This window comes from Alexandromys fortis, unplaced genomic scaffold (genome assembly GCF_014885135.2).
Source record: "Alexandromys fortis isolate MF-2015 unplaced genomic scaffold, M_Fortis_MF-2015_v1.1 scaffold_8_9099976_23576923, whole genome shotgun sequence".
NCBI classification, from domain to species: Eukaryota; Metazoa; Chordata; class Mammalia; order Rodentia; family Cricetidae; genus Alexandromys; species Alexandromys fortis.
The window spans coordinates 163525-181447 of NW_026067899.1; the positions used below are offsets into that span (position 1 = coordinate 163525).

The 17923-nt window shown below is 48.3% G+C and overlaps 1 protein-coding gene across 2 annotated transcripts in view; it reads left to right on the forward strand.

The window, feature by feature from the left end:
- The first annotated feature begins 3052 nt into the window (after positions 1 to 3052).
- Positions 3053 to 17923, forward strand: part of Wipf1 (WAS/WASL interacting protein family member 1) — a 97992-nt gene continuing 83121 nt past the window's right edge. The window contains exon 1 of one of the 2 annotated variants that reach the window (XM_050122860.1): positions 3053 to 3150. The gene's annotated coding sequence lies outside the window, so the exon portion shown is untranslated. Of the gene's footprint in view, positions 3151 to 3189; positions 3515 to 17923 lie in introns of those variants that run through there. The other variant, XM_050122822.1, reaches the window with a different exon arrangement.

Genomic DNA, 17923 nt, shown 5'->3' on the forward strand with positions numbered 1-17923 from the left:
CTCCTTGCCTTGTGGAAGTTGTTTCTGTAAGTTATGGTATTAATTTTATTAGTTTAGATTAGATTTCTAGTTAGAGAACTTCACAGGTACATAAGCACTTAAGATTATGAATGATCGCTGTGTATGAAGTGGGAAGCCAATGAAGCAATATAAATGTCCACTACTAGGCCATTTGGCTGGGTTGTGGCTCATAAAACAGTGAAAATGTGTAGCTTTAAAAAATGATGCAGTAGATTTGCTGAGACCTGGGGGATGGGAAGGCAAACTGTCACACCTGTGAGGGTTCCATCGTCCCTAGAGTTTTCACTCGCTATTCCAACTGGCCCTCATCTGGATGCTGCTGTGAAGGGATTTCACAGATGCGATTCACATCGAGTTTAAGACAGGGGAATCACCTTTAGCGGGCTATCCTGGCAAACATGCGAGTTTGCACAAGGAGAGTCTCTGTTCCTGGCTGTGAAGATGAAGATTGGTCATGTAGACCATGCTGGCCCCCGAGTGCAGATCACAACCTTGAAGCTGACAGCTCAGAAGGACACCAGGCCTCAGTGGGATCTCAGTAGGGAACTTAATTCTACCAGCGGCCTGAGTCTCTTGGAAGTAAATTCCCTCCAGTACCTCTCACCAAGAACTCGGCCTTTGAACAGAGACCTCAGGCACACGGTGCTGACTTACCGAAGGCCCTGGACTAATAAATGGATGTGGCTGTAAGCTGATAAATATACGACAATTCCACATAGAAGCAGATTCAATATGATAGATTATTCACCAGGAACTGTACAGCAAGATCCTTTTCACCTGGCCTTCAATAACTGCTTATTCAGTGAGTGCATGTGTGTGTGCATGCATTGTGTGCCTCTTTGTGTGTGTGTATGTGTGTGCATGCATGTGTGTGTCTCTGTGTGTGTGTGTGTGTTTGGGGGGGGTGTTCAAGCCCTGGGCCTTGTGTATCCTAGACAAGAACTCTACCACTGAGTTACGACTTCATGCCTGTGTGTGATTTAAAAAGCAATAAAAGTCCACAGGAAAAACACGGGAAATCACAAATCACTGTTATCTCTAGATGGCATTGTAGGTGACTTTCACTTTCTGTGTTTTATGTTTATCAAGTGTTCAAATTGTTTAGAACAAGTACATATTTTTAGGAAAGAAAGAAAAAAGTAGAGTGAAAATATTTGCTGATTTTGCTCTCCTAGAGGTTTAAATATTGCCGTATTCAACTCTGTCTACAGGTAGTTTTTTTAAAATAAGGTGTAGTGTCAGGAAGAAAAATAACCAGTCCTCAGGAGCATACTCCTTCCAGCTTTGAATACATCTATTAAATATGCTGAGCACCCATGTGGTGCAAAGCAGCCTGCAGACACCGTCCTCCCCAGCACTTCCTGATTCTCTGCAGCATCCCCTGGCCTAGCACAGTGCTCAGTTCACATCCTTCCTGCGTCCACCCAGGAGACAGGACCCAGGCTCGCACGGAGCTGTAGCCAGATCTGCTTGGGCAACAGCAATTCTTTACTAATGCACGTAACAACAACACGCTTTTCCTTTGTCGCTTGGCATTAAGGGATCTTAAGTCAGGTCATTCGTGCTCCGAGGTGGAAGAGATGCAGTCAAGAGACTTCCAGCATGGTGGTGGAAGCAAAAATATTAGTGTTATAATAACCTGAATTCACACACAGGTCAGCCAAGTTCCCTGGTGTACCGTTCCTGTGTGTAAAATAGAGACAGGTGCCTATTTCACAAGGTTCCTGGGAGAATCCAGCAAGGCAGGTGAGCCCCCTTTTCTGGCATTTGTGACTATCATCTACTATATTAAGCACCGGGTACTTAGCACTGCTTAGCGACAGCACACGTCAGAGAACAGCGTATTCACCTTCCTCCTGGACTCCCTGTGTTGTTGGCAGCCACATACCGCTAACACAGGGAAAGATCCAAACTCAGCCTCCAGAAGGGGGACCAGAGTTGAAGGAGCGGCTCAGCGGTTACGAGCACCTACTGCTCTTACAGAGGCCACTAGCTGGATTCCCAGCATCTACTTGGTGGCTCCCAACAGTCTGTAACTCCATTCTCAAGAGATCTCACACCTTCTTATGGCCTATGTGGCGCCAGGCATGCACATGAAGCACAGACGTATTTGTAGGCAAAACACCTCTATGCACTAAAGCATAAATAAGAGGCAATTGTAGAACGAACCGTAGATGAATACAGCTAACCGTGGGAGCTTGTTCCCAGCCTGGAGATCATCGCGAGACCTAAAACAGCAACAAAACAAGATGAGTGCATTCAGGGACCCCTACCAAAATAGCCAATAGGAGATTAGGAGCCTTGGCCCATGTCATGGTCTTCCCATGGTAATCACATCTGTCAGAAGCATGTCAAAGTCAGAACGCACACAAACGGAAACGGTGCAGCACAGAAACGCTGAAGTGATGTTCTTGATGCCAAATTCTGAAGCGGACCTTCTCGAAGCTTTGCCGCCTTTACTCAGAGAGCTACATCGTCTTGGTATTTTTACAGTATGTTTTTTATATTGTATTGTTATTATACGGACCATCATTTGTTTTGTGTCTTTTCAAATGCACCTTCTTGTTTTTGTTTTGATTTGTTTTTTTTTTTTTTTTTTTTTTCCGAGACAGGGTTTCTCTGTAGCTTTGGAGCCTGGAAACTAGCTCTTGTAGACCAGGCTGGCCTCGAACTCACAGAGATCCGCCTGCCTCTGCGCGCCATCTTCTAAAGTGTCATCCTAGTGTTACCTTGCCTTTGAGGACGGATGATGATGGTGTTGGGAACTGGCGAGAGTCATGTGGAAGGGACTGGGTTTTCTCTTTACACTCGGCGCTTAATTTTTTCCCATGTTTTCAGAAGTAGGCGGCAAAACCCACAACAACAAACAAACAAAAACGGCTCCGAGAATCCCAACCGATTGGCATCTTAACATGGGAAGAGCAGTGTGCTCCCAGTGGGTGGGGAACGGGACGCGCGTGGCCCTTGGGCCTCAGTGTGCTCCACTCCATTTTAAGATCCAACTTTGACGTGACTTGGAACTTTTATGTTTCTCAAAGCGGGTCCTCTGGTTTGGGAGCGGAGAGGAGATGAGGAGGATGAGAGGACCCCACCCGGAGGCCTGGCAAGTCGCCAGGGACTGCGCCCTCGGTAGGCTACCCCTTCCAGGTCCGGCTGCTGGGCGCACGCGGGTCCGGACCCCTCGGTCTCCGCCCCGGGGCGAGCCCAGCCCGGGCTGCGGTCCCGCCGGCCTCGGCGGGCAGGGCGCGGCGAGGGCGAAGGGCGAAGGGCCAGCGGCGGCCTGGGCGTCCGTGTGTGGCGGGGGCCGTAGGGGGAGGACGCGGGCCGAGGGGGAGGGCTCACATCTCGGCGAAGTTCCCGGATGGTCGCAGCCTCCCGGCGCGGAGCGCTTTTCCTGCCCTCCCCGGCTCTGCCCTGCGGACCCAGAAAGTTTGCCAGAAAAAAAATGCCCCGCGCGCCGCGGGACCGAGGAGCCGCCCGGAGCCGCCGCGCGGTAAGGGAGCCGCGCCCCGCCATGCAGGACGAGGGGTCCACGGAGTTGGGGGGTGCACGGGCGGGATGTCGGGGCCGCGGTCCCAACCCGGGCCCGCGGTACCGCCCGCGCGGGAGGAAGGGGCGGCAGCCGCCCGGGGTATTGGACGCTGCGCTTCCAGCTGAGCGCTGCTGGGCTGCAGGGACCTGGGGTCGCCCGCGGTCGGAATCGTATCTCACCGCGGTCTCCCCGCGATGCCCGGACGCCGCATCTGCAGCCCCAAGCTCCGCCGAGGGCGGGTGACTTTGTGGCGTGTGGATCACAGAACTTGACTTCCCCTTCAATGGTCCCAGGCATCCGGACCCTGAGTCTGTGCACGCCCTAGGTGCCTGTGTCTGCTCCTGAAGCGCGGCCAGCTCGGGTCAGGGCTTTGCGCCCGGGGCCTCTCCCCAAGTCTGGGACAGCTTCCCTTCATTCTCGCACCCCCTACTTTGGCATGCTTTCCTTTTAAAAGAAAGAACTATTAAACTTGCTAGTGTAAGGGAAATCCAATAGGGATGACCCAGATCCTCAGTTTGTGGCTAGACTTTGAACTCAGAATAACAAAAGGTGTGTCTATGTGGAACCTGGTTTGACGAGGTCCTGCTTAATCTCCAAGGAATATTCAGCCTGGGCTATGGGCTCCTAGCCCCTCAGGTTCTTTCCAGTGAGCAGGTTTGGTCTTCCTTTGAAAACTACTAGTCTGTCTTGGATCTTTTTTGCTCTTCACATCTCTCCAATCCTGTTCTGGGCTGCAGGTAGCCTCGGGGACCCACAGGGACGGTGGCCGTGTATGCAGCCTGGGTAGGTTTTCTTTGAATACTTTCCACACGATTTGACGATTGCAGTTTCTTTTGGAGTCATTGATAGATTTTGCCTCCTCAAAAATGCAGTAATGGGTAAATAGCCTAAAGACATTTTCTGTTTCAGTTTGTAGATGACCTTTTGACTTCTTAGAGAAAACCTTGCATCCACAATCACATCAGCCCTTATCTTTCAGTGCTCGCTCGGGACACTGCCCTCCACCCCACTCACCTGCCAGTTGTCATCCCAAGGTTGGGTCTCTCAGACATAGGGGCGTTGCACTGTATAGATCGTACATGCGTCTGTGAGTGTCAGACAAGGCTTTGCAAATGTTCTTGCAGCAGCTCAGCAGCATCGCGTCTTCCCTGGTACTACCCAAACCCTGCCTTACCTTTCCTCCCTGGGAATCTCGTGAGCGCTTTTAGATTTGTACGCAAGATGGAATTCCAGGACCTTCCTGGAATGAAGGTATTTCCAGCTGGAGCCGGTTGTTCATTTCACACATTTTCCACTGTGTGCTTGGCTACTGCCTAATGCCCTTAGGTTTCCATGTGACCCGAGCCTCATTCAGAAATGAATGGATTGATAATCTTGACAGTTGTTAAATTACAGGGCGCGAGGATATAGTAGAATAGCGGGGTGTGAAACGGCACGAAGCAGTTCGACACACGGGTAACTCAGTCACTGAGCATCGTGGAACACCAAGACACAGGCGCAGAAGTGAACTGCAGGGTGATTGGTGTCTTTGTCACTGTCTTTGCTACCTAAGTGTGTGTCTACCTAGAGCTGTGATTTTAAAGATGTTCGCGTTCCACATCGAAACTGGAAGAATAAAGGTTCACGAGAGCGGTTTTTTTGTCTGCTGCTGTAACCCCTTCGTTTCTAAGAACCTGGGAATCTGTCTCCTAGAGCTGTGGCCTTCCAGGGGCCTCCTGTCCTCCAATGGAGTCGACCAGAGTTCTAATGATTTCCATACAGAGGGCCCTCTGCAGCTGGTTTCCAGCAGCCCGTGTAGTTAGGCCACGGACCCCACAGATGCAAATTGGGTCGCAGTTGGTTTCAAACGGGCTGCTTTTTGAGCACCGAGGGAGGGTCTCTCTGCTGGAAGATTTAGTCATGCTCTCTGTTGGTAGAGGAGAGGTTAGCACAGAAGGGCTTGCACCCGGTGCTTCCCATCAGCGTAGACAACCTTGTTTTGAAACAGTTTGACTGCAAGGCCAACGTGGTAAGGTGGAGAAGGGCAGAGGACACATGCTCAGGGATGGTGAGGAGAGAAATTACTTCCAGCTGGTGGGACTCTGTCCATCCTGGGTTCGTTCCCTTAGCAATTATCATTTTCTGTGTGCTTTCCATGGAAAGATTAATAGGCACATTCATATGCTGTCCCACCATGCCCGCTTCCGTTGAGAAACACTCCTGGTTTCACTTCCCGGGGACAAAGGACTTCCTCATGGAGCCTCATTGTGCTGCCCAGCCCTAGCAAATGTTAGTTGCTCTTCACCCCATGGGAATTACAGTCAGGTTGAGATCACTAACTCTGACTCATGTATACTTTTGAATAATAAAAACTCTGAGAGTCCCTTCAGTTAGTTAAGTAGTATTATCTGCTAAGGTGTGAATTAGTGTGGCGTAGTCTGGTCCCTGGCCATGTGTGACTAGAAGCTCACAAAGGCCTAATTCTGTGAGTGTGGAGTGAGGGGTGGAAGTTTTGTTTTGTGATTTGTTTATGACCGGGTCATGATAGGTAACTGTGGCTGGCCTAGAACCTGCAGTGTAGACCAGACTAGCCTTGAACCTGGGGCTGTCTTCCTCCTTCTGCCTCTTGGGTACTGGAATTTTGTGCGTGAGCCTTTAACCTTAGAGGTTTCAGTTTTTGTGATCCCCAGGTGATGCGGTGTGTACCGAGTACAGTTCCCATGTTATTGCCTGGACCATGAAGTCTACTCAATCTTGTGTCTGCTAAGTACCCTGTCTTACCAGGTCTCTATCTCTTTACCCCTAAAATGAGAGCAACAGTCTCTACCTGGAAGATTGCTGTGAGGCTCAGGTGTGGCCCTGCGCCTGGTCTACTTAACAGGCTGTATACAACGATGCTGTCGGTGTTAGTGGGCTGTTATCATTAACATTATTATGATCAGTATTAGTGTATACACCACAAAATAGCCTGCACATAGGAGCTGCTTTTTGCATAAATTAACATATTACCAATCTCTTGGCTCTCCGGGGTCTGTCACCTGTTTCCTATCTACCATGTAGCCCTAAGGAGGAGAATAATCTTGGTGTTGAGGTGCTGCAGTATCTGTGCACCCCGTGGAGTCTTCTCTGCTGAGGTTTTGAGGACAGGTTAAGCACAGGGAATGTAAAGACAGCATGCGTCATTTTCTTAGTCCTTTGGCACCGGGAAACACTTGCTTTCATGTTGTAGTAGACACATGGTAGCCCCCGCTGAGGGGAGCTGAGAATAACCAGTGTACTAGACTGCCTGCCTCAGGCAAAGATGCTTTGATCTCAGGTATGGAACCCAGGCCCAGTGGTCAGAATGCTGTTGTTTCTTGTGGCATTACAGAGTCCTGCCCATTGTTATTGAGAAGTCAAAAGCAGTAAGCTTTGCTACTCAAAGAACACAGGTGAAATTAACAGGCGATGTAACTATGTATATACATAATTTTTGTATTGTGGTTTTGGTCGCTGTGATTCGCCTAAGACTGTGTCACTATAATGTTTAATGTTGTTTACTGTAAATGTATTTTTCCTCTTTGAATAAGTCTTTTGTTTTCTAGTACAACTCATTTCTTCTTCTGATTCCCCTTTTATCTCTCAGTTATTTCAGTTTAAACTTTGCTTTTTTTGTGGTGCTGAGATTTGAACACAGAGCTTAGGACACGCTAGGCGGGACTCTATCACTGAGCTGCAGTTAAGCTCAACTATATTAATTTAAGTGAGTGAAACTCTTCAAATCTTCTAATGAAATAATCCAGGGACTGGAGAAATGTTTGGCTGTGCACCACACGAATGCAGCTGTTTTTGGAGGCCCAAGAGCAGGTTGGATCCCACGGAACTGGAGTTACAGATGGTTGCATGGGTGCTGAGCCATCTCTTCAGCCCCTCCAGTCCTTTCTTTTCCTTTTTCCCTTCTTCCTCCCCTCTCCCTTCCTCTACCATTGCCGCTCACATGTCTTTTAGCTGGAGCCTGTCCTGGAACTAGCTCTTGTAGACCAGGCTGGTCTCGAACTCACAGAGATCCATCCGCCTGCCTCTGCCTCCCGAGTGCTGGGATTAAAGGCGTGTGCCACCACCGCCCGGCTCAGCTGGTTTATTTCGTATTCATGCAACCGTGCGAGATTTTTGTTTTAAGTGGAACCTGAGGTCAAGCTGTACAGCCAGTGGCAGGGTTAGCGTTCAGACCTGGGCAGTCTTCTCCCAGGCCTTGCTCCTTTGACTCCTAGCCTGTCCCTAGTCTTATTCCACAGCACTCTCTCATTCTGGGCTTCAGCTAAGCTACTTCCCATCCCCATCTGACCGCCTTCTCTGCATTTGCATAGTGAGTTTCTACAGACTTTTCAGATTGGTCACAAATCTGTATGAAGACAGAGATGATAGACTTTGCTGCTATCCCGTTAGAGCAGAGCTAAGTGGGAGGTATCGTTCCGCACACATCTCTTCAGCACCGGTGGTTAGCGTGGCTCCTGGTCTCAGAGCTCATTCCTGCACACTGGGATGCTCCCTGCTGGCTTTGTTCCTCTCAGTCAGCTTCTGCCACTGTTGACTTGGGCCTCCTGGGCTTGATTCCCGCTCCGTCCTGTATCGCAGCAATTTGTCTTTTCTCCCCCATTAGACTGCAGGATCTTCAGAGCAACCACTTTTGAGAAACATCCTTTTTTATATTTACTCCCCTGAAATGCTACTTTGTTGATTAATGGCCATTAAGTGGATTTCTCACCCTGTCAGTCAGGGTTGAGGCGAATGACTTTCATGTGTAGTCAAAACATATCCTTGTTTCACAGAAAACTCTGGTTTTTAAGATGCGGGGAAACACATTTCAGCTGGACTTTGACCATGCATGATCTGGATAAAGTGACATTCTTATTCATCCCCACGGATGACCTTCACCATAGAGTATGTTTATATATGCCAAAATAGGAACTCGTTCTGATAACACGTAGGATTTGTATTCTTGTAAGAAAGGTGATCACTCTCTGAGAACCTAAGAGGTGGTGTTCTCTGCTAGAGTCGGTGGGTGGGTAGACCCAAATGAGCTACATGGGGACAAAGCCCCCACTAATCATGGGAGTATACCCTTGAGGTGACACAGGCCAACAGCCAGGAGCATCCTACGGGAGCATCCAGCAGACAAGACCCAGGCCTGGGGACCCCACTACAAGCTGAGGATAAGAAAAGCCCAGGAATACAAGTTATCTTAGGGAACAAGGTCAGCCCACTTCCTCCCATTCGTGCTGACTCCTGAGAAGGGGAAAAGGTAGCAGACAGACCCCAGACCCAATCGAGAGCGCTGTCCAGCCTGGTGGGCTCGCTGTTAAGTCAATCAGAATTTCCCTTCATTTTGTTTTCCGATGTATAAAAATTCCATACAGCCTTCTCAGGGGTTGGGGAGTGGGCATTTCCAGGTTCCCTCCCCTTCGCTGAGAGCCTTTTCTTTCACTTCCGTGTTTCTCCACCCACTTTCTGTGAGCCACCTGCCTCATTCTTGTGCTTGGGAGGCAAGGACTGAGCCCAGGACCCCTTGGCGACGCCTGTGTCTCTTCACCGGAGTGTGAAGGCTCAGCCGTGGCTGAGAGACACAAGCCTGAGAGAGAGGTTGAAGGGCACCAGTCTCCTCTGCCACTGACCCCCTTTGGGCCACAACCAGTTCTGTCGGGAATGGCGCCTGTACCGGGAAGGAAGTGGTCCGTGAGATGGGAAGATGAGATCCAGTTTCCTGGGCTAGTGCAGTCAATCATAACTTTAAGTCAGAGTTGATTCTTACTTATTTTTAATTTTCTTTACACAGGCAATCCATGCTCCTTTAAATAAATCTGTGTGTGTGTTAAAATGTTTATAGTAAGCAAAGCTCGTCACTTTAAAATGTCCAGCCCGGCTGTCTTCTCTCCCGGTTCATGCCCTCTTTGGGTAGCATCCTGAAGTTGGGATGTGTTGAGTTTATCCCCTGTTGCAATCACTCAGTGTCCACGCTAGTCAGCGACTAGCAGCCCATTGACTGTCACCGTCTCCTGTGGCTTTTGCTTAAGATGCCCACGCAGCCAGCCGTTTGCTCCGTGGCGATATCCATGTCACCATTCACTCTTGACCCTACACAGGCCAATGGGCGCCTGGTTGAATTTCTTGTTCAACCTGTATTTCCAATGACCTCAGCCCCTTTCTGAGACATCCCAAACATTTTCTTGTCGATCTGCACAAGAGATTGCGCCAGCAAGGGTCTGAGAGAGCAGACCGACTCGGAGTGATGCAATGTTGAGATGTTACGTTAGCATCAAATACAGCTCGGGAGACCTTGGGTTCCCCTCCCCCAGCAGAATGGCCTCACATGGCAGAGAACACTGATGGTCTCTAGAAGACATGTGCGCAGCTGTTTGCTCTCTGAGAATGTAAACAGTGAGGGCCGTGTCTTGACCACAACAGTCATGTGTTGTGGGGATGGGTACGTGAATAATGGAGGCAGTCAGATCAGCCCTGCATGGAGGAGAAAGGAAGCAGCCCACTCTTAAACAGACCACAGCCCATCAGCAGCCCGGTTCATGGCATTAGGCAGGCCAAGGGTGTGACTTCCAGGAAGGACTTTAGGAATGGATTGCTCACGGAAGGGCCAGAGTGGGGAGAAGAAAGAAAAGAACAAACCAGTTCACTCGTCCCCGTATCTCACAGCAAGCTGAGGAGCATTGAGACAAGCTTTTAGATGTGCCAGTGTTTCTGATGATAGTTCTGAGACCCTAGAAAAAGGCAAAGTAGCTGAAGGCCTTTTAAAGACGGTAAAACCAGAAAGGTGGTTTACTTAGGCAGGACCTTCCTGTGCCCATCACAGCCAGAATCTGACTGCCATGCGTACACTGCCAAAGAGACAGCCCAGAGCGGCAGTTTGAAACCGTGCTGGGTTCTTATAGTAAACTCTCAACTGCCCTTCCTCTGCTGTTAGCATTGCTTATTTTCAAAATTCACATTTCACCTGAGACAAATAAAAAAAAAATTAGGTTGAGGGTATATGGGTCTTCTGTGAGCGTAGAAGGCTTGAGAACCAGAAGGTTGTTTTTTTGGACAGGACAATCCTCTCTTTCCTTAATCTGTTTTGAAGAGAGGAGCTAGAATCAGAAGAAAATGCTCTTGCGTGTTTAAAGAGCTCTGAGTGTAGTGTTATGGTCTTATTGTAATCATAAAAATCCTTTCTGCACAGAAACCATTAATTGATCACCTCCATTTGCTCTGACAAAGCAATGCATTTTCCCGCTGGAGCTTGGGAGAAGTCTTGTTCACCGACAGGCGAGGCCCTCGGCGTTTGTGGTGTCTGTCGTCTTAGCCGAGCATGTGGCTCCGTCACTTTTTTAAAATAATGGTTTTGATCTGTCCAGGTCACGAAATTATTGTGTACCTACTAGCTGAAGAGATGGCTGTGTGGCGCACAGGGACCTGAGATTGCATCCCCAGCACCCGCTTGAAAGCCGGTGTAGCCGTGCATGCTGCGTGCATGCCGTGTCCTTAGCATTGCCTGGTGGAGACGGCAGATCCTGGAACTCACTGGCCGACCGGCCTAGTCAACAGTGAGCTTCAGGCTCACTGAGAAACCTGTCCCAAAAATGAAACTGAGAATAGATGTTTTCTTCCCGTCCCCCCCCCCCACCTGTACATCTCACAGATACATAACGCTTAAAAAGACAAAAAGAAATATGTATAAAAAAGTTGATTTTCTCCTCTTTCAAATTCTCATTCCTAAAGATAATCAATACGAGTAGTGCTGGCTGATGCTTTTTTCTTGCTTACATAACTGTTGACAAGCACATTTTCATAAATAGCTTCTAGTACTAAACGTGGAATTTTACATACAAGCCCATGGCCTTTTTTTTTTTTTTCTTTCACAGCACTAGGGATTAAAACCAGGACCTCAAACATGGCTAGGCAAGTGGCTTACTAACGAGCTACACCCTCGGCTCCAGGCTACAATTTTTTGAAACATGATAAAGTATCATAGACATTCTCTCCAGATAAAAGTTCAATTATAACACAAATGGTTAATATTCTGTAACTTATTTCCCCATTCATATTGCTTGATATTCTCCTGAGAATATGTTTTGTATGTTTGAACATGCTAATACACAGGAGCTTTTCTGCACATGTGTGTTTGAGCATGCTAATACACAGGAGCTTTTCTGAACATGTCTGTTTGAACATGCTAATACACAGAAGCTTTTCTGCATGTGTGTGTTTGAACATGCTAATACACAGGAGCTTTTCTGCACGTGTGTTTGAACATGCTAATACACAGAAGCTTTTCTGCACATGTGTGTTTGAACATGCTAATACACAGAAGCTTTTCTGAACATGTGTGTTTGAACATGCTAATACACAGAAGCTTTCTGCATGTGTGTGTTTGAACATGCTAATACACGAGAGCTTTATTCTGTGTGCTGGTCCCTGAAGTGGGATTGCTTTCCAAAAGTTGTAGGCGTTCAGTCTCAATAGCAGACAGGATTTGAGCTTGTGCGTCCCCACACCCTTGCTGCATGATTCATTTTAGAAATGCAAACTTTCTAATCTCCTTTTCCTGATTTGTTTCAAGTGGGTCCTCTGCGAATGTTTGTCAGTATCTCTGCCTTTAAAAAAAAAAAAAAGACCACTCATTTGAATTACTCATGCCTCATCTTTTTCTTAATTTTCTAAACGTATATGTGTTTGTCTTTTAGAACCAGAGAAGAAAAAGTTGTGCCTAGGTTCACAGAACTTAATTTCTCTCTAAAACGAAACACTTAATTTCTATTCATGATAAAGTAAACAGAGACCTTTCAACCCTGATTTCTCCTTCTAAACATGTATTATTTAAGACATTGTCTCAGGAAACAGAAATGTATTAATGGGAAAAGCAGTAACTTATCAAATACAAAGTTGGGAATACAATAGGACTAATCAGGTCTCTCTCTTGAATCCAAGTTCTGAAGACCAAAGTTCCTTGAGAACATTCGTGTACACTCTGCAGAAGTTACATACAAGGAGAAAGTGCACCACAGCAGATAGGAATGGAAACCTGGATCGCTACTGAAAGCACCCCCCTCTCTACTCCCGCTGATTTTCTTGGGAGGCGAGACTAGATTCCGCTTCTCCTGTCCTTGTACTTGCTGAGTTCGTTATAAAATTATTTGTCTATAACTCCAGCAGTACACTGGCTAATCAGAAACAGCTGTACAGCTGTGGTCGTTTATACGAACAGAATAAATCCATCAGTAAGGTTTCTGGTGTTTGAGCAGGTCAGGCCAACACTGTGTAGTCCAGAATAAAAGCATTTTGTAACTGACCTGACACAGATGGGGGTCGGGGGATTCATCTGGGCCGCAGCAGGAGTTGGAGTTAAAAATTAGGAAGTTCTTTGGGTCCTTGATAGACACCATAGTAAAGTGGTACTGGATCTTTAATGTGAATTACTGCTCAAAACGCTAGGAAGATTCGTAAAGGGACATCTTGTTTAAAATACAGACTCTCCTGTAAGGGCCGAGTCCCTGGAGTGAGGCTGAATTGTCCTCGTCAGTGTCCCCAAAGGGAAGTCTGTCCATTCTGGCAAACTGCCGGGACTGAAGCGAGTCCAGGGCCTCATGATAGACAGCGCCATAGACCAGGTAGACTGCCTTGTCTGCCTGCAGAGAGCTGGACCGAGTCAGGCATGCAGTGTCCGGTTCCTGGGAACCCTGAGGCTAAAGTCCTATTGTGGTGAAGAAAACGCAAGGTTTTGCACATGTCAGTGTTTGAACAGCATTCTATAGCAAGAGAATGTGGGTAGAAAGGTCTCTCCCTGTACAACTCGCTGGCTAAAATCCAATGTATCAACTCCCAAGGTTGGTTACGCCCCAGAGCCAAGCAGGCACTCACTCATGCTGAGAACTCAGGTTATTGGGGGCAGGTGGGTTTGTTCCTCCGTGATGACTGTAGAGGCAGAGATCCTGAGTGCGAATTCCTCATCCTCAAGCCTCCTGTTCTCCCATGCCGGAGTCCCCATTAACCCTGACTATTTGGAGGGATAGGCACAGGGCTACATCTGTGCACTCCGCCAGCTGCCCGTGGGTCTTTGGGGCTGACACCTAAAGGCAGATTTCTCTTTTCCCACTGTCCTCTGCCTCGGTCCCTTATTCCCTCCGATCCTCAGATTAAGACTCCCCTTTGTTAAAGGTGGCGATGAAGAATGAAGCGAGCAGGGCAGTGAGGGGGGGGCACAAACTCTCTCAGCTTGGTTGTGTGAGAGTCAATGAACTTGACAGTGATACTCTCACTGTGCAGAAGGAGAGGTTAGGAATCTGCAGGAAGATAAAAGTCGATGTCTTTCTGGTGGGACAGACCATCTCAGTAGGGGTGGGAAATTCTTGTGACAGGTTGCTGGGGGGGGGGGGGGTCAGTGCCTAGAACTGGTGACCAGACTAAGCTGTGGCTTCGAAGGAGATGTAATAGACCACCCATCTCCTGACTGCCCAGCCCCATTCTTTGTGTCGAGGACTCCTTCCCACGCCTCACCTCCAAGCTCCCCGTCATCCTCATGTTTTAACCTGCATGTCCTCCATCCAGATGTTCCCATTGCCTTTCAGCATAGCACATACCCTAGTTTCTTCCACAGTCTGTTGAGTACCTGTCTCGCCTCTGGATGACGAGATGCCTGATGGCTCAGAGTCACAACTTCTCACCCTTCCCCCTCCCCCCCTTGCCAGTGCACATAGGACATGCTTAAGCTAATAGCTGGATGAAATGGTGTGTTCTAGAGCAGTCGTTTTGGCTTGACCTACTCTTAATGCCTTATTAACAATTAGAACCTGGGACATTGAAATCTTAGTAACTCGATGCCAATTAAACAGGCCAAGGAATTGACACCTCTCAGTTATATTGGATATCAGTGCATGTCCAAACTCCATATACCAAAGTTTTACTTATTTCGTCAATAACAAAGAGTTGGCCATCTCCTAATTTCTTCTTGATCTGGGTATTTCTCACTTGTACTCTGCCATGGTCTTAGAAATTGGGGTGAATTATTCCTATTTAGATTTCCAATAACCATTTTTGGGGAAATAATGATAATATAGTAACAATAATGTTCTTATTTTTTGCATTCGAAAATTTTTATTTTATGTGTATGTGTGTGAGCTCGTGCAGGGCATGGTGTGAAGTTGGAGGTCAAAGGACAGCTCTTGGGATGCTCTCCCCTGCTACCGTATGAGTCCTGAGAACTGAACTCAGGTTGTGAATTCCTCTCTCCGATAGCATCATGCCAAGCCAATGACAGTGTTCTGTGCCCTCTGAATAAACCTGCCAGGGCCACACAACCACTCACAGGGCAGCCACTGGTAGAGCCCCCATTTCTGGGTGGGGAATTTGAGGTTACTCCATTTGCCCAGTGTCACTCAACAAACTCAGTAGGGTTGAGATTCAGTTTAGGTCAGGTGCTCTTCATTCAGTCTGAGCTATGAAGCTCCTTCCTGACTGGGAACCTGATCTTCAGGCTAGAAGGGGGCCCATGTTTCCTCAGGCAGCCAGCTGAACACCGGCATGGTGTCCTGAGGCTTTCTGCCCTTCTGTTTTCCTGCAGACTTCTGAGCTAGGGCCTCTAACTCGCTGTGCAAATAGGAGCTGGGCAATTTGGGGACCAACTACTGATCTCTCAGCTCGGTGGTGGTGGTTTGGGTCCAGCATTAACTGTGCCCTGCTGTGTTAGCATCTGCGGCAGTCCCTGGTTGGGAAGAAAGTCTTTGGGGGAGCGTCAGAAGATCTAAGACTTCTCATACAGCGTTCAAGTGAAAACCGCGGAACTTTTGTCTTTTACCAAAATCTGTAATATTCTAAAGTGTTAGTGATGGAAATCTGTTCAGAGATTATTTTGTCATTTGGCAGGTGAAGAAAACACAGGAGAAGTCAGGTGTCCCAGACCAGGCCAGGGGCCCGTTGGTTACAGAGTTCAGACAAGAACGCGGTCCTGCTAAGTACTAATTCAGTCTCCCCTCCCTGCCTGAGTTTAGTATACCACAAATGAATTTCTTATTAAGCTGCAGGAGAGGCATAGTCTCTTTTTCACTGGGCAGGATCATGGTTATCAGGTTCTCAGAGATGAATGTAGGAAAACCCATCACATCCAGGATAAATAGCAAGAAACGGGGAGAGCAGTGGTGTCAAGTGGCAGCTGAGCCGCGAGTCCACATGACACAGCTTGCCTCTGGACGGCCCTAGGAGGAGAGTGCAGACCCTAGCTCCCTCTGGCCCAGTTAGTTGCTTAGGAGGTGATGGAGTTAAGTTGACTCGATTCACAGTGGAGTTCGGTGATGGGGCAGGGACGAGAGGGAATGGTCTCTTCCTTCCTGCAGAGAAAACTATCTCAAACCCAGCTGCTCAGGGCTTGGACTCAGCCAGCTGTGGACCTTGAGACTGGAGAGGCCAGGAAACGTTGGGTTCTTGCCAGACTCCAGGATGGAGCTTGAAGCCTTTCCTAGAGGAGGCTCAGGCAGCCTAGGGAGGTCTCCCCAGCAGGTTTAAACCCCACCAGCACCAGTCAGGACCATGATGGCCTCTGTTTGCCCAGGCCAACAAGATGGCTATAAAACACCCTTGTGCCTATAGAACAATGGTTTCGGGATCTTCAGGGCATGGAGGGGGGTTCTGTGCTCTCTCAGATAAGTTAGGGTGCACTTCTGAGCAGGAGGTCCTCAGCCCAATCCCAGGCACTAGGCTGGGGTTGAGGCTGGAGCTGTGAGGTTTCCCTGGCCGGGGACCGTTTCAGCCCGGATTCTGCAGAGTTCTCTCCACAGGAAGAGCATCTGGGGGAACTGAAAGGGCAAGGCCAGAGAGGAGATGTGGAAGGAATTCTCCGTAACAGCTGCAGAGCACTGTGCTTCGTAGACCGGATGAGAAGTGGTCCGTTCCTTCCTATCGGGCCTGCAACACTGTCAGCCGCCCCAGGGATTCCTGGGCCGGAAGACCTCCTGGTTATCCTTTCAGTCCCAGGAAAAGACAAAAACAAAACCAAACGCTTCAAGAGCAGGCTGAGTGTAGTCATGCCCACTTTTCACCCTACTGATGTGGGGTCCAGCTTCACTTCCATGGGTCATTCATTGTTCTGCAGCAGAGGGCAATAGAATTTGAGTGTCTCGCTGCCTACCTTTCTTCTTCCCTTCCCTCCCTCCCTCCCTCCCTCCCTCCCTCCCTCCCTCCCTCCCTCCCTCCCTTCCAATGCATGTTTGTGGAGGGTTGTACATGTGTGTACATTTGCAGAGGCCAGAGAGCAACTGTGGCCGCTGTTCCTTAGGATGGGCATCTGTCTACCTTGCCTTTTGAGACAAGACCTTGGGCTTGCTAGTTAGGCTAGGCTGGCCAGGCTGCGAGCCTCAGCGTGCCTCCTGTCTCTCCCTCTCCGGCACTGGGATTGGAAGCACTGGTTCAGGCCTGGCCTTGGATGTGGTTTCTAGGGTTGTAATGTGGGTCGTCAGGCTTGTGTTGCAAACACTGTGTAGACTGAGCCCTCTTCCCCTAGTCTCTGTTTCTCTGGTATGACTCAGACCATCCTAAAATTAAAAAATTAGAGGTGGAGCGAGGATTCTGATTTAGAAGTTTCTGAGGTCCGTGTTTCCTGCCTGCCTTGTCTTTGATCACAGTGCCATTTTGGGTCCTGCTGCTGAGACTGTTACTATGTTGTGTCAGCTGACCTCCTGGGAAGCCAGGCCTCTGAGCATGTGAAGCCACTGTCTTAGAACTGGATGTTGCCCAGAGTGGCTTTCACCTTTCCTCCCCATTCTTCCACAGTCAGGAAGAAGCCTACCTGGGCCTTGTAACTAAGCCACCTCCATCTTTTTCTGCCCTAGTCCCAGCATAAATCAGTGAACTCCCTCAAAACCGGCAATGGCTTTCTTGCTTAGAGGAACCAGAGAGCAGAGTGTGCTGTAGCTGACCTTATTGCGTAAGATGGCCCAGGAACTTCCTCCTTTTTTTTTCCCCATGAGGTAAATCAGAAGAGCCCACAGCAGAACAACTTTAGGAATAAACACAGTCCTAATTTGAGCTCTATGAGCAAGGGAGTTTGCACTGTATAGATTCTAGGGGGTGAGGAAACAGATGTGGGGTTACTTCAGTTCTTTCTTTTTTCTTTTTCTTTTTTTAGTTATTACTAATGTAAGAGTATGTAAATGGAACCAGGAGTGGTGGAGCATGCTTTTTATCCCAGCACTCTGGAGGCAGAGGCAGGCTGTTCCCTGTGAGCTCCAGGGAACCCGGGACTGCACAGTAAGACCCTGTCTCAAAAAAAAAAAAAAAAAAAAAAAAAAAAAAAAAAAAAAAAAAAAAAAAAACCATAAAACCACCCAAAACCAACCAAACAAAAAGGAATCTGTAAGTTTAAGCAAGAAAAAGTGC